The 13,128-nt window shown below is 41.1% G+C and overlaps 1 pseudogene; it reads left to right on the top strand.

Annotated features, from left to right (window-relative positions):
• Positions 1–12,429: 12,429 nt before the first annotated feature.
• On the top strand, positions 12,430–12,510 carry LOC131421491 (U2 spliceosomal RNA; annotated as a pseudogene).
• Positions 12,511–13,128: the final 618 nt, after the last annotated feature.

Raw genomic sequence — 13,128 nt, 5'->3', positions numbered from 1 at the left:
GCTGACTTGATGCACATAACACACCAACACACACATACTCTTAAAAAATCGTCACTGTCTTTAATGAATAACCTATACTTTACTCAGTCATTTTCCCTGTAGATTTCTTGAGGAAGGCATAAAAATTCTCATTCTGTTCAAAAAGAGCCTCTTTAGTTGTCACCTACCATGTTTCAATCAATTAATTGATATATTTTCAATACACTCATCTTTATTTTCCATTGAAGATTTGTCATATCCAGTCTATAACATTCATATAGAAACTGTGTGGGCTAAAATGCTGAAATGTTCTGTAACTCATCGCATGCTAATTAAATTCAGTGTTATTGGAATCTTTTAGTTTTCTTTTTACAGGAAGATATGTAAAGATAATTGATGGAAATGTTACATTTGGAGAAACATTTAGGCTATGTGCATTAAAAAGAAAAACAAAACAACTTACAAGTTTCAGCACTAAGGCTGCGTTTGTGAGAAAAAAAGCTGTCATTGATATTTGAAGAGTTTGTAAATTTAATTGAAAGTATTTTATTTTAGTAAAACCATTCACCAGATGGGAATGTCTGAAACAATCTTTTGCACTGGTGACTATGTTCTTTGATATGAGACCAGCAGTGGCTTCGGAAGGCAGGATTCTGTAGGGGCCTGTCCTGTGTGGTGGCTGAAAGCAGAGGTCAGATTGGTTCTGCCAACCTGGTGCCTCAGCTACCTCATCTATAAACTGGGGAGCACACTGGCCTCATCTTAAAAGGGTTTTGTGAGAAAACAATGAGATCATCTGTGTGGAGCACTGAGGCCTAGTGTGTTGTAAGTGTTGAATCAAAGTTCACTTTTATTCCGCTACTATAATTTATGGGACCATTTTCAGAGACAATTGATGAGATGCTTGCTTTTCTAATGCCTCCCTAATGGCATTTCTCTGAAGAAAACCTGAGGATATTTAGGCATTAAACTGAGCTGTGGCTGCCAGGTCTCACTTCTGATGGGATTTCTCTCTGTTTAGTGCCAGTTCTCACTCCAGACCAGCGTGGAGAACGGCTCAGTTGGCAGAGAAGGCACTTACAGATGTTTCCTTTTAAAAGTTAATGAATTTACATCTCCCCAAAACCACTCATGAAAAAGGAGTTTAAAAAATATTGTGATGTCCATTATGTAGAGGAGACTGTGGGGTGAATAGACTGATTCTATCCTTTTCACCTTCTGCTCTATGAAATTAGATGAAATATATTCAACTTGGACCAAAGTCATGTTGTTCCAACACGTGGAGCGTTTGTAACAGCTTCTTCTTCTCCCACAGGAGAGGTCTCCGGCACCCTGTAAAGGCCTGTCCTTACATTCCCATACCTTTGGGAATCACTCCCGGCTCTGCCTTCCACCTTCCCATAGCCTTGTGCTTGCTCTGCTGTGTGGTTCCAGTTTCCTCGGTAACTATCCAGATCGTTTGCACTGGACAGTCTTTCTGATTCTGGTCGCCCTTAGAAAGTCCCTCTTTCGGGTCTTCCTCCTTGGTTCTATGTTCTACAGCCCATGGGCCAGCGTTGTTCCACTCCATCCTTAGCCCTGGCATCTAGAACCTGGGCTCTGGGAAATCACCCCAGATCCTTGCCTGTCCAGAGACAGGGAATCAGTATGTGTCCCAAATCTTAAGTGTTCCAGCCCTGAGATTTTCCTGGAGAACTAGGAGCTCATGTTTGTTTTTATGCAGAGTGATTCAAGGTTGTGTGAATGAGGCCGTTGGGGTCAGCTTAGCCCTCCACCCCCACACTGGAGAAAATGAAATGACCCTAGAATGCTGCATACCTTTGATTGATGGTAACGAGATTATAACAAATTCCATAAATGTCTCAAGTGAACCCAGCCACACTTTTGGGCCTTGATTTGGAACTGCACTGTCCTCTTGATGTGGTAAAACAAAGTTTTGATGGATATTTCTGAAGAGTTGAGGAAATATCCAAAGATGATACCCTTGCTCAGAGTTGCTTCTTTCCTCCCAAACCGTAGAAGAGTTTGTTCTGAGCCACGTAATTCTTCTGACCCAGCCGTCTTGTATCTAAGAGTACTCATGGCTCAGAGGTATACCTTTTAGAGAATTTCCCAGCCCAACGGTAGCTGGTTTCAGTGGGATATGACACTATGCCCTCCAAGGCAATGCCAGTGTCACAGTTAACAACTCTGTAGCCCCAGTCTAAATTGTCAACACCAATTACTAAACTGGCAGATTCTTTTGGAATACATTTTTTACTCCGTATATATCATTGTTGGGTTTTGTGGGAAATACAAAAGATGTATGGATATAGTCCCTATTCTTGAGCAGATTATGACCCATGAAAAGTCACAGAAACAATTAAATGATAAAATGTGTTTTTATGCTCTAAGATGTCAGAGAAGGAAGTGATCATTTCAGGTTGGTGGCAAATGGTTTCACGGGTGAGGTAGGTTCAAGCTGGGGCTTGAACAATGTTGAGGGTTTGCAGATATGGGAAATATAGGATGGGGAATATTCAGAAAGATTCACATTGCAGCTAGAACAAAGGTGATGATGTCATACTCACGCTTAAAACCTTTCAATATTTTCAATGTTTTGTGCTTCTCAAACTTGAATGTGCACATGCAGTTAAACTGTTAAACGGTCCAGATTCAGTAGGTCTGGAGTAGAGTCTGAGATTCTGCATTTTTAACAAGTTTCCATCTGCTGCTGCTAGACCTCAGATGAAAATTTATGAAGCAAGGCTCTGTACTGGGTGGGGTAGGGCAAACTACAGTCCATGGGCCAAATGTAGCCCACCACTTGTTTTTAAATAAAGTTTTATTGGACACGAGCACATCCATTTGTTTACTTATTGTCTCTGACTGCTTGTGCACTACAATGGCAGCATTAAGTAGTTGTGTCAGAGACCGTATGGCCCACAAAGCCTAAAATTTTTACTATCTTATTCTTTACAGAAAAGGTTTGCCAATCCCTGGTCTATAATACAGAATAAAATTTAAATTCTTTAGGAATATGTGCTGGGACCAGCAAAATATGCCTTCAGCTTGTCTGTCCAATGTTGTTGCTCTGTGCTCTGCCCCCTTAGGGTGCATTACTGCTGTATGATCAGCTTGCTGGTAACCAGTCCTCCATGGTCTTTCTCCTTTCTTTGCATATGCCCTTTGTCTGGAACAACGTTCCCGGTTATCCCCGCCTTGTTCACTCACTCATCTTTATTCATTTCTGATGATACCTCTTCTGGAAAGCTTTCTCAAGGCTGGGCTAGATGCTGGCCTGGGCTTGCTGTAGGACCCGGTCCTTCCCTCAGCCAGAGCACTCACCGCTATGCGCGAATCCTGCCTGTTTGTCTGTCTCTCTTACTGAAAGGCAGGGAGTGAGTTTCATAATGCGTAATATGTAATAGATGTTCAATAAATGTTCATTTAGTGAATGAAGGAAGCAGTAATAAGTGGGGCACATTTGGGATGGAGTGAGGAGACAGGTTTAATGCAGAGTTTACTGGAGAGAGTGGTGGGAAACAAGGTTGGACAGAGCAGGATGCAGCCAAACCATAATGACCCCGAAACCAGGCTCAAGCATTGGCTTTTCTTATTCTGGGTCAGCAATTCTCCAAATGGCTTTTAATAAATTCTGGAACTATGAGATACTCTTTGATAACAGGTCTTCATGGTCAACAAGTTTCAGAAACTCTGCACAATATGCCCTCCTTTTACAGATTCACAGTTCACAGAACTTTACAGCAAAGAAACCAGTTTAACTTTGTTTAATCCAGGATAATGCATACTTTCTTGCTTGGAATCTCTCCCTCCCTTGGAATAGCAAGTGCATTTTGAAGAGCTCATACTCTGTGGAGTCCACGCTGGAAGATATCGATTTGACAGCACAGATCCTGAAAGTCCATAATCGAAGTGATGTTCTAGGAAGATACTCCTGGCAGACGCAGAGTGGATGTGCTGGGGAAGAAGAGAATGAGGCAAGACATCTGCTCTGAAGTGGGGCGCGGATGAACTACGATGATAGTAGAAGTCCCTACTACCACCGCCAACGAGTTTTGCTTTCCTTCCTCCCTAATAGGGAGGGTCAACTCTTTTTGACGACTTCCTGCAAGGGGCAGCTCTTTACTACAAATGACGACTAGCTTTACATTCCCAGGGGATTTGCTCTGACGGAGCTGTTTACTGTTCCTTGTTCTCTTCATTAGCAGTAGAATCAGCTGATATGAAATAGTAATGTAGGGTATCCAAAAGTCTGGAAATACTAGGAAATTGTATGCTTATTGTACTCTTCTAAATGAACAGTTAGACTCATATCTCCAATTTCAGAAGTATACCACCTGAAAATATATTGAGCGTGTTGTTTGAAAATTAAACTGTCATTGTTTAACAATGTTTGTCCTATGTTTCCCAGTTTTGCAGACATCCTGTAGAATATTACATATTCACACGCCTGGCATGCTGGTGAGTGGAAGTGGGTGATGTAAGGACACTAGCTGTGGGTGAGAACAGTTGGAAATTTTCTATAGTTTGCTTTTTTTTTTAATGGCAAGCTTTGAACTATGCTCACATGGATTTGGACACTTATCCTGAGTCTACCTATATATACCTGGGTGTTGGCAAAAAAGGTCAGAGTGTTGTGTTTCCCAGACTATGTTCCACTAGGATTTCATGATGTGTTACCACACACACATACACACACACACACTCACACACTCACATATTTGGAAAATGCTAGTTACACAGATTTCTTTGCTGCAGGAATTCTCTGAGCCTTTATGTAACAATGTGCACTGTGAATCTGCAAAAAGGGGATTCGATATGCAGGATTTCTTAAGATTATTTGACCATGGAATCTTTTTGATATGAGACACCGTTTACCATACACTAGTATTTTGTGGGATACCAAATGAACAATGCTGTACTAGTATATAAATAAGCTGCATGTTCTTTACAGAATGACCATACAATTACTCAAGGGGACAGTTCCGAGTCAGACTCCCCTGTGTGGTGTGCTGGCTCCGCTGCTCAGTAAGTGTGTGATCCTGGGCAAGTTGCTTAATCTTTTGCAGGTCAGTTTCTTCCCATATCAAAAGGATTCAGTAATTCTGGCAGTCCCTATAACAGAGCTGTTGTTAGGATTCATTAAGATAATGTAAGTGAAGCCCTTAGCCTGGCACCTGGCACACCAGCAGATACTGTGTCTTATTGCAACACTGTTACTATCACAGCTCACCGTTGGACTTTATCACCGCGAGTGTTCGTCCTCATCCCTGTTTCCCTACCTGGTGCCTCTGACCTTCAAAAAGCCTAGACAATGCCTACTGGCTTATTGTGTACTGATATAGATAGATCACTGTGGTAAAATCAGCTTGTATGTTAAATAGGATAATGTTTTATCCTATAATTTCAAAATATTGTGCTTCAGTAAATTTTAGAAATATTTCTCATTTAATTGTAGTGCGTAGTAGCTGAACTTATTGTGGTCCTCTGAGGTCCATCAGACAAAGGAGGAATTTCTCATTTCATGAAAAGATGACAAGAATATTTCTTAAATTTGTTCCCTGAAATTTATCATTGTAAAGTGACAAAGAGAACTACACGTTTCCAGAATAGCTAGAAAAAACTTCTTGTTATTTATATAGTCGATGTTGTCAGAGTGCTAGGGAAGGAAAGAATCTTCGGAAAAATGCAGTCTTCCCTGTGCCGAAGGGCTCTAGGAATTGAAGGAAACTCACCGCGCACAGATCTTAATACTAAAATCAATAATAGAGTATAGTAGTTTGTGTTTGTGTTTTTCAAAACTCTTTAACCTTTAATGATCTCACTGGACCGAATATATCTTTGCCCTGCTAACCCTAGATTTGGAAACTGTACATAGATTTATTTCGAAATCCACGCATATAAGGAATATATAAGGTCAAAATGCAGCAGAAATTTGTGTGGGTTACATCTTTTTTTAAAAGTCCTATTAAATCTCTCAGCATTCAGTAAGTAATGTTTAAGTATCTACGTTTGTTTAAATTTGAAGGAAATGCAAATCAAGACTTAGCATACTTGAGCATATAACCCTCAAACTAGATGAGCAAAACGAAAACTTTTAAATGAAAAATAAGAGTAATTGAAACCTATAGTTAAAAAGTTACAGGTGAATTACCTTTTATCTTTACAAATAACTGACATCTGACATGGCTTTCTCCTTGTTTCCTGTCCCCCATGTGACACTGGTGTCCTCAGCCAGAGAATAGTCATCTTCTTTGGAGTCACAGCAGGAACAAACTGGGTCAGGAAGGTGCCTGTGAGGCCCATCCGCTCAGCCTGTCCTGGGCAGGCCCTCAGGCCTCTCTGAGACCTAGCCTCGCAGCTGCAGAATAGGTTCAATAACATCAATTGTGTGTTTCCCACAGGATTACCGTGAGGATGTAAGGTCAACGTGTGTGAGACAGCAGTGGAAACCATAGATCACCATAGAGATGTCAAGGGTTATTGTGGGTCATAAACCATTGGAATTGTTCTCGGCCCCAGCTCTTCACGAGGCTGGCTTCTTCTCATCATGCAGGTTTTGACGGAAATGTTAGAGAGGGCTTTCTAAGCGACTGATCTCAGGTAGAAATGCACCACCTCCACCAGTCACCCCTTGCCCTGCCTCCCTGTTCATAGGCTCCTTACTGCCTGCAGTGAACCCTCTCGTTGTTCGTGTTTTCTGCCTCCTTGTCCTGCAGTGTAAGCTCCACGTGGGGGGACCGTGGCCTGTTGTGTGCATTGCTGACTCCCATGTCTGGGACGGTGTACAGTGAAGGAATGTGCTGTCTTTAGGTATGTCTGTTCCAGTGGATTTAGGTCTTAGAGCTGTGTCAGGCTGAACACTTCCGTATAACTTTCTATGTACTCGGCAACAAAAGGTTTTGGAAAGTAACTCCTGCATCTTCCCGTCAGTGATAAATTCCAGCCTGAAGAGAATTGCTTTCTCTGTGGGGTCATTTTCATCTCAGATCAAGTCACTTTACTCAAAATGCTGCCCAGACTTCGTCTATCTCCAGAGAACCAGAAGAGAGATTTATTTTTCGATTCTCCCCGTTAGGGTGAGAAGATCATTTAGATCACTTGGTATTCCTCTCTCCAGGGCCAGCTGGAGTTGTGATCATAAGGTGCTAAGTCAGTCTGGCATTCTCAAATGGCACTATTGTATTTCACATGTTGGTTAAAATGCTAGGCAGTTTATGCCCATCAAATTGAGAATATCAAAGTTTATGACTGGAGAAATAAAAAGCCATGACTTACAAAGATGATGAATAAACCCCAGAGTTTTTGCAATCACGTGTAAAGTCTTAAACCATCCTGTTAGTCTCTGGCTTCACGCCTGCTGCTCTTCCCATCCTTCTTCCGCTCCAGCCACACTGGCCTCCCTGCCACTCCCGTAATGCTGCAAAATCTCCCTTCCCCCAGCTATCCACAGGGCTTGCTCTCCTACAGCCTTCAGGTGTTTGTTTGCTCAAATGCCTCCTTGGTGGAGATGCTTCCCTGTCCACCCTACTTACAATCACAAAGCCCGCTCTGCATTCCCTACCACATTCCTGCTTCCTATTTGTTTTCCGTAGCACTTATCACTATCTGACATACTTCCTATTTTATTCATTTATCTGTTTATTGTCTGTTTCCTCTTGCCATAATCTGAGTTCTATGAAGGCAGGAACTTTTGTGTGTTCACTGTACTGTCTGGCACATGATAAGCAGTTAATAAATATTTATTGAATTAATTAATGAATTAGAGAATAAATTAATATGCAAAAGAGTAGCATAATTTGAATAATTAAAGTTCAAACGATTCATTACAGTTGATTATATACAGTTCTCCAACACTTGAGGCTGAGCGTTAATTAGATTGCCGCAAGGCACAGAGACTGCAGGGTTACTCCAGGACGCAAGATTTTATTTTAAAGCATTTAGGGGAAGTAAGTCAGAAAGTAAGGAAATGGAATGTCATTGAGAGCACTGTTCGAGGTGTAGTCGCTGACCTAGTGCTGCGGCTCGGCTGGGCCCCACCCCAACTTGGATGAGTAAGTCTGCGTGGGGCCTGAGAAGGTGCACTTCTAACCGGTTCCCAAGTGTTTCTGATGCTGCTACACTGGGTGAGCTTTGAGCACCTGACCTAATAGCATGGAAACACTATGGCGAGCTTCAGATGGTCCAGGACTGGCATAGAAGCACTACAGTGACCTTTGGGCAGTCTAGGACCAGCATTGAAGCACCACGTGAATTTTGGGTGGTCTAGAACCAGCATGGAAGCACTACATGAACTTCCGGTGGTCCAGGGCCAGTGTGGAGGCACTACAGTGACCTTCAGGTGTTCCAGGACCAGCGTGGAAGCACTACAATGACCTTTGGGCAGTCTAAGACCAGCATTGAAGCACCACGTGAATTTTGGGTGGTCTAGGACCAGCATGGAAGCACTACATGAACTTCAGGTGTCCAGGACCAGCGTGGAGGCGCTATGGTGACCTTCGGGTGGTCCAGGACCAGCGTGGAGGCACTACGGTGACCTTCGGGTGGTCCAGGACCAGCATGGAGGCACTACGGTGACCTTCAGTTGTCCAGGACCAGTGTGGAAGCGCTACATGAACTTCAGGTGTCCAGGACCAGCATGGAGGCACTCTGGTGACCTCCACGTGGTCTAGGACCCTCACGGAATCCACTATGTGACCTTCAGACAGTCCAGAACAAGTGACTTGATTCCCTTGCCCTTTGCATGCTATTCCTGTTTGATTCTATTCTGAGACCAGTTCTTATTTTTAACTCAAGCTTTTGGCTTGCTCATGGAATCTAGTGTCTCACGACCTTTGCTTTTTGCTTTTCCTCTCTGTGACCCTCTGCATTTGTACCTGTCAAGTGTGTCTGTGTTTCTCCTTCAAAGTGCCAAGGGAGTTTAATGGTTGGATTGGATATTCCAATCTTCAGTAGAGAGTAGCTCTGTAGGGCACAGCTCCGTAATAGACACCTTACAGGCCTCTTGGATCACGCAAAGATCCTGGACAAGCAAGGTCATGTAGAATAAACCATGCTCACCTGTGTAGAAGGCATCTCATTGATCTTTGTTCAGAAGGGGTCTGTGAGATAAAGGCACTTGAGGCTTTTCAGAAGAGGGCTCTGACATGACAGGCAGCTTGCATGGAGTATCTGCTTCCAGGTAATAAAGGATAATTTGAAATAGTGTGGGAGAGAATGCCTGTATTTTACTGCAAAGTGAGCCATAAATTAGCCTGGTAATACTGGACAGATTCTTGTTTTCCTCTGGGCCTCGCCTTCCCCAGTGATAAAGGGAGGGGATTTGACAGGATGAGCTGCAAGTTCCTTTCCACATGCAGCGTGCAATGATTTGACGATTTTGTTAGTGTACATGTCTAGGTGTCTAGGTGCATGACTAGGTCAGCCTCAGTCTCCAGATTGCTATGATCCAATCTACTATGGTAGAACTTATATTCTGTTTTCTTAAGAGAATAGACACAGAACTAACTTGCCTGGATTTGAATCCTAGTTCTGCCACTTACCAGCCATGTGGCCTTGGGCAAATTACTTTGTCTGAGCCTCAGTTTCCTCATCCATAAAATTTGGGTTATAGTAAGTTCCTTATAGTTTTGTTGGATTAAATGAGTTATTACATGTAAAAGTATTTATCATAGCTGGGGATGAAATGTTTTAATATATGTTAAAGTATTTGGAAAATTATCTGGCACACAGAAAAGACTATGTAAGTACTCAAACTTATTTTTATATGTTTTCATCTGTGCTATATTTTGTCTGTTTTAGTACACTTGACTATACGGTGCATGGGATTTTTATTTAGAACTGTGCTTAGAATATGAAGTCATCAGAAATTCGTATAATAAAATGCTATTATAGTGAGAAAATTTTGAAGTGTTTTAGAAATACCTATATTCTTTTAAAAGGTATTTCTGGAAGCAAAGAGGCATGTGACACTGCGTGAAAGACAAAACTATAAGAACATAAAACATATCAATCTTTGCCAAAGACTAGAGGTGGGGGAGGGGATTGACCACGATGGGCACAAGGGAACTTTTGGGGATGACAGCAATATTCTCTATCTCAGTTGTGGTGGTGGTTACATGACTGAATATGTGTGTCAATACTCATGTACAAAAGAAGGAGTCGATTTTATTGTACCTATGTTGTAGCTAAATAAACCTCATTTTGTTAAAAAATGCTTCTCGGTATAATCTTTTGATCTGGGAGATTTTGTAGAACATGCAGCTGTGTATAATTCTGATCCTGCAAATTGGTTTCCTAAACTTGAGTTCATTTTCATTTCAAGTACTTGAAACTGTCGGGGGAAGAGGGAGAATCTCCCTCTGCCCTTTCCCTTAAGGTTCTTCTGGCAGGCCAAATAATCAACAAGACAGGTTAGCAGGAGAAAATAATACCAAGTTTAATAACATGTATACATGGGAGAAAGCAGGGACACTGCGTTTCTCAACACAATAGCAGAAATTCTCGTCTTAAATATCATTTTTAGCCAATGACAAAGGAGGATTTTGGGGGTGGGGGGAGTCAGTTACAGGAGATTACCACTAAAGCACAGTAAACAAGAGTAAGGTTTATTACACAGCCCCAAGGCCTCACCTTCCACATTGATAAGTTACTAGAAATGAGCTCACCCCCTCCTTTTCCCAATACAGAGAGGGAGATACCTTTACAAATGGAGACTTCCCTTGTAAATGATTGTCTGACAACTCCTCGCAGGGCCATCCAAAGAATGTGGCCAGAGAGACAGAACTCCCGATAAGATGGGCTTGTTGGTGCCTTTTCTATTGTAACCTCTATCCTAAATTATCTTTTATAGCAGTCATGATAATAACCCCTTCCTAAAACAGATTTTTTGGTTTTAAATTCTTTAGGCAGTTTGGGAGGGGAAACTCAAATATTTTTCCTGAGCTCTCTGAGTCCTTATTGTCTTCAGCTCGAAATAATCCGCATACCAGAGTGGTGCTTCCTGGGGCAGCTTGCCCTGAGCACCATCAAAATATAACATAAAATGTCAGTAGAAACACTGCCACAGCTGCCACCATCTTGGCAGCACCTGCTCCTCCTGTTTGGTTAGTTGGTCGTGGTACTTTCTCACAAAACAGCTCTGACCTCCCTCGCACCTCTTTGCCTTCAATACCACCCCTACTCCACCTCCGTCTGTCTCCTCCTCCTCATGTCTCCTGGGGTGCCTCAGGCTTTCCCTCACCTGGAAAACAGGAACAAAGCCGCCTATCTGATGTTTATTGATGCCATTTTGAGTGGTACTATTTTATAAAGATTATTTTCTAAATTGTTGCTGCTGATATTCTGAAAAAAATGTTTTTTATGAATATCTCGTATTCATTAACTAGCTAAATTTAATATTTTGTAGATTATTTTTATTTTTTTAAAAAAAATCGTATTAAAGCAGCTCCTAGTTTGCTGAGTACTTTTTAATTATTATGCATGGATGCAAGTTTTATGAAGCATTTTTTCTGCATCTGCTGAGATCGCATGCCTTTTTTCTTCTTCATTTTGTCAATACGGTGAATTATGTTAATTGATTCTCAAGTGTTAAAACAGCCTTGCTTTTCTGGAAAAGTCATCTTGATTATTATATTTTATCCATTTTATATTTGCTGAATATGAGTAGCTAACATCTTGTTTAGGATTTTTGTGTCTGTGTTCATGGGTGGGGTTGGACTTAACTGTCTTTCCTTGTGGTTGCCCTGTCAGATTTTGAGATCGAGATTATGATGGCTTCTCAAAACTGGTGGAGTGGTGCTCACTTTCCCCTGTGTTCTGAGGTTTCTGTGAGATTGAGAATCGCTCTTAAATGCTGGGAAGTTGCCAGGGAAGCCATCTTGGCCTGGATTTTCCTTAAGAGAAGGTTTTTAATTATGAATTTAATTTCTTTAACAATCACAGGACTATTCATATTTTTATTTCTTCCTTGTTCATATTGGTAAATGTTCTTCATTAGAATTTTGTCTATCTTAAATTTTCAATATTTTATCGGCACAAATTTGCTTATAACAAGCTCCTATATTTTCAGTGTCTGTAGAATCTAAAGGGATGTTTCTTGAGTGATATGTGTTGTCTCTTGTCTTCCCCGATCACTCTTCCAAGAGTTTTGCCAGTTCATTAGTCCTTTCAAAGCATCAATCTGTGGCTTTGTTGATTCCTTCCAATGTAATTTGTTTATTTCATTAACTTCTGCTCTTATGTTTCTTCTGTTTTCTTTGAGTTTATTTTGCTTTTATTTTTGTTATTTCTTGAGATAGACGCTTAGTTCATTAACTTTCAATCCTTCTTTTCTAATTTAGGCATTTAATTTTAAAGGCTATAAATTTCCTTTAACATTTCTTTATCTGCATCACAAAAATTTTGATATTTAACCTTTTGTTATAATTTTATTATAATTCTCATAAGATCGCTTCTCGGCCTTTTGGCTAAGATCAAGTGTAGTATAATTCTCTTAAGAAACTTTTCTAATTTTTACATTAATTCATTATTTGACACAGGGGTTATTTAGTATTTCTTTTGTTTTTTAATTTTATTTATTTATTTATTTCCCCCAAAGCCCCAGTAGATAGCTGTATGTCATAGCTGCACACCCTTCTAGTTGCTGTATGTGGGACGCGGCCTCAGCATGGCCGGACAAGCGTTGCGACGGTGCGATCCCGGGGTTCTGAACCCGGGCCGCCAGTAGCAGAGCGCACCCACTTAACCACTAAGCCACGGGGCCGGCCCTATTTAGTATTTCTTAATTTTCGAATATAAGGATATTTTCCAGCTATCTTTCTGTTATTGCTTTCTAGTTTAACTCCACTAAGGTCGGATTTTCATCTCTTGAAATTTGCTTTTCGGCCCAGCATATGGTCTATTTTTGTACAAGTGGAGGGGTTGGCTTTATCTGGGATTTTAAATCTGGTATCCACTGACTTCCAGAAACCCATGGATAGAATTCAGGAAGTTTGTGAACTTGAACGGGCAAAACACTACATCTTGATTGTTACTGATGTCTAATTGAAATTTAATGTTTCCTGCAAGAGCGAACGTAATCAACAAATCAGAATCGGCTACCAATACAGATATTTTCAAATCACACACAAACTGTTGGAAATATCT

Source organism: Diceros bicornis, chromosome 2 (genome assembly GCF_020826845.1).
Source record: "Diceros bicornis minor isolate mBicDic1 chromosome 2, mDicBic1.mat.cur, whole genome shotgun sequence".
NCBI lineage: Eukaryota > Metazoa > Chordata > Mammalia > Perissodactyla > Rhinocerotidae > Diceros > Diceros bicornis.
The sequence above is the reverse complement of the archived record's forward strand: the minus strand, read 5'-3'. Positions and strand labels throughout refer to the sequence as shown.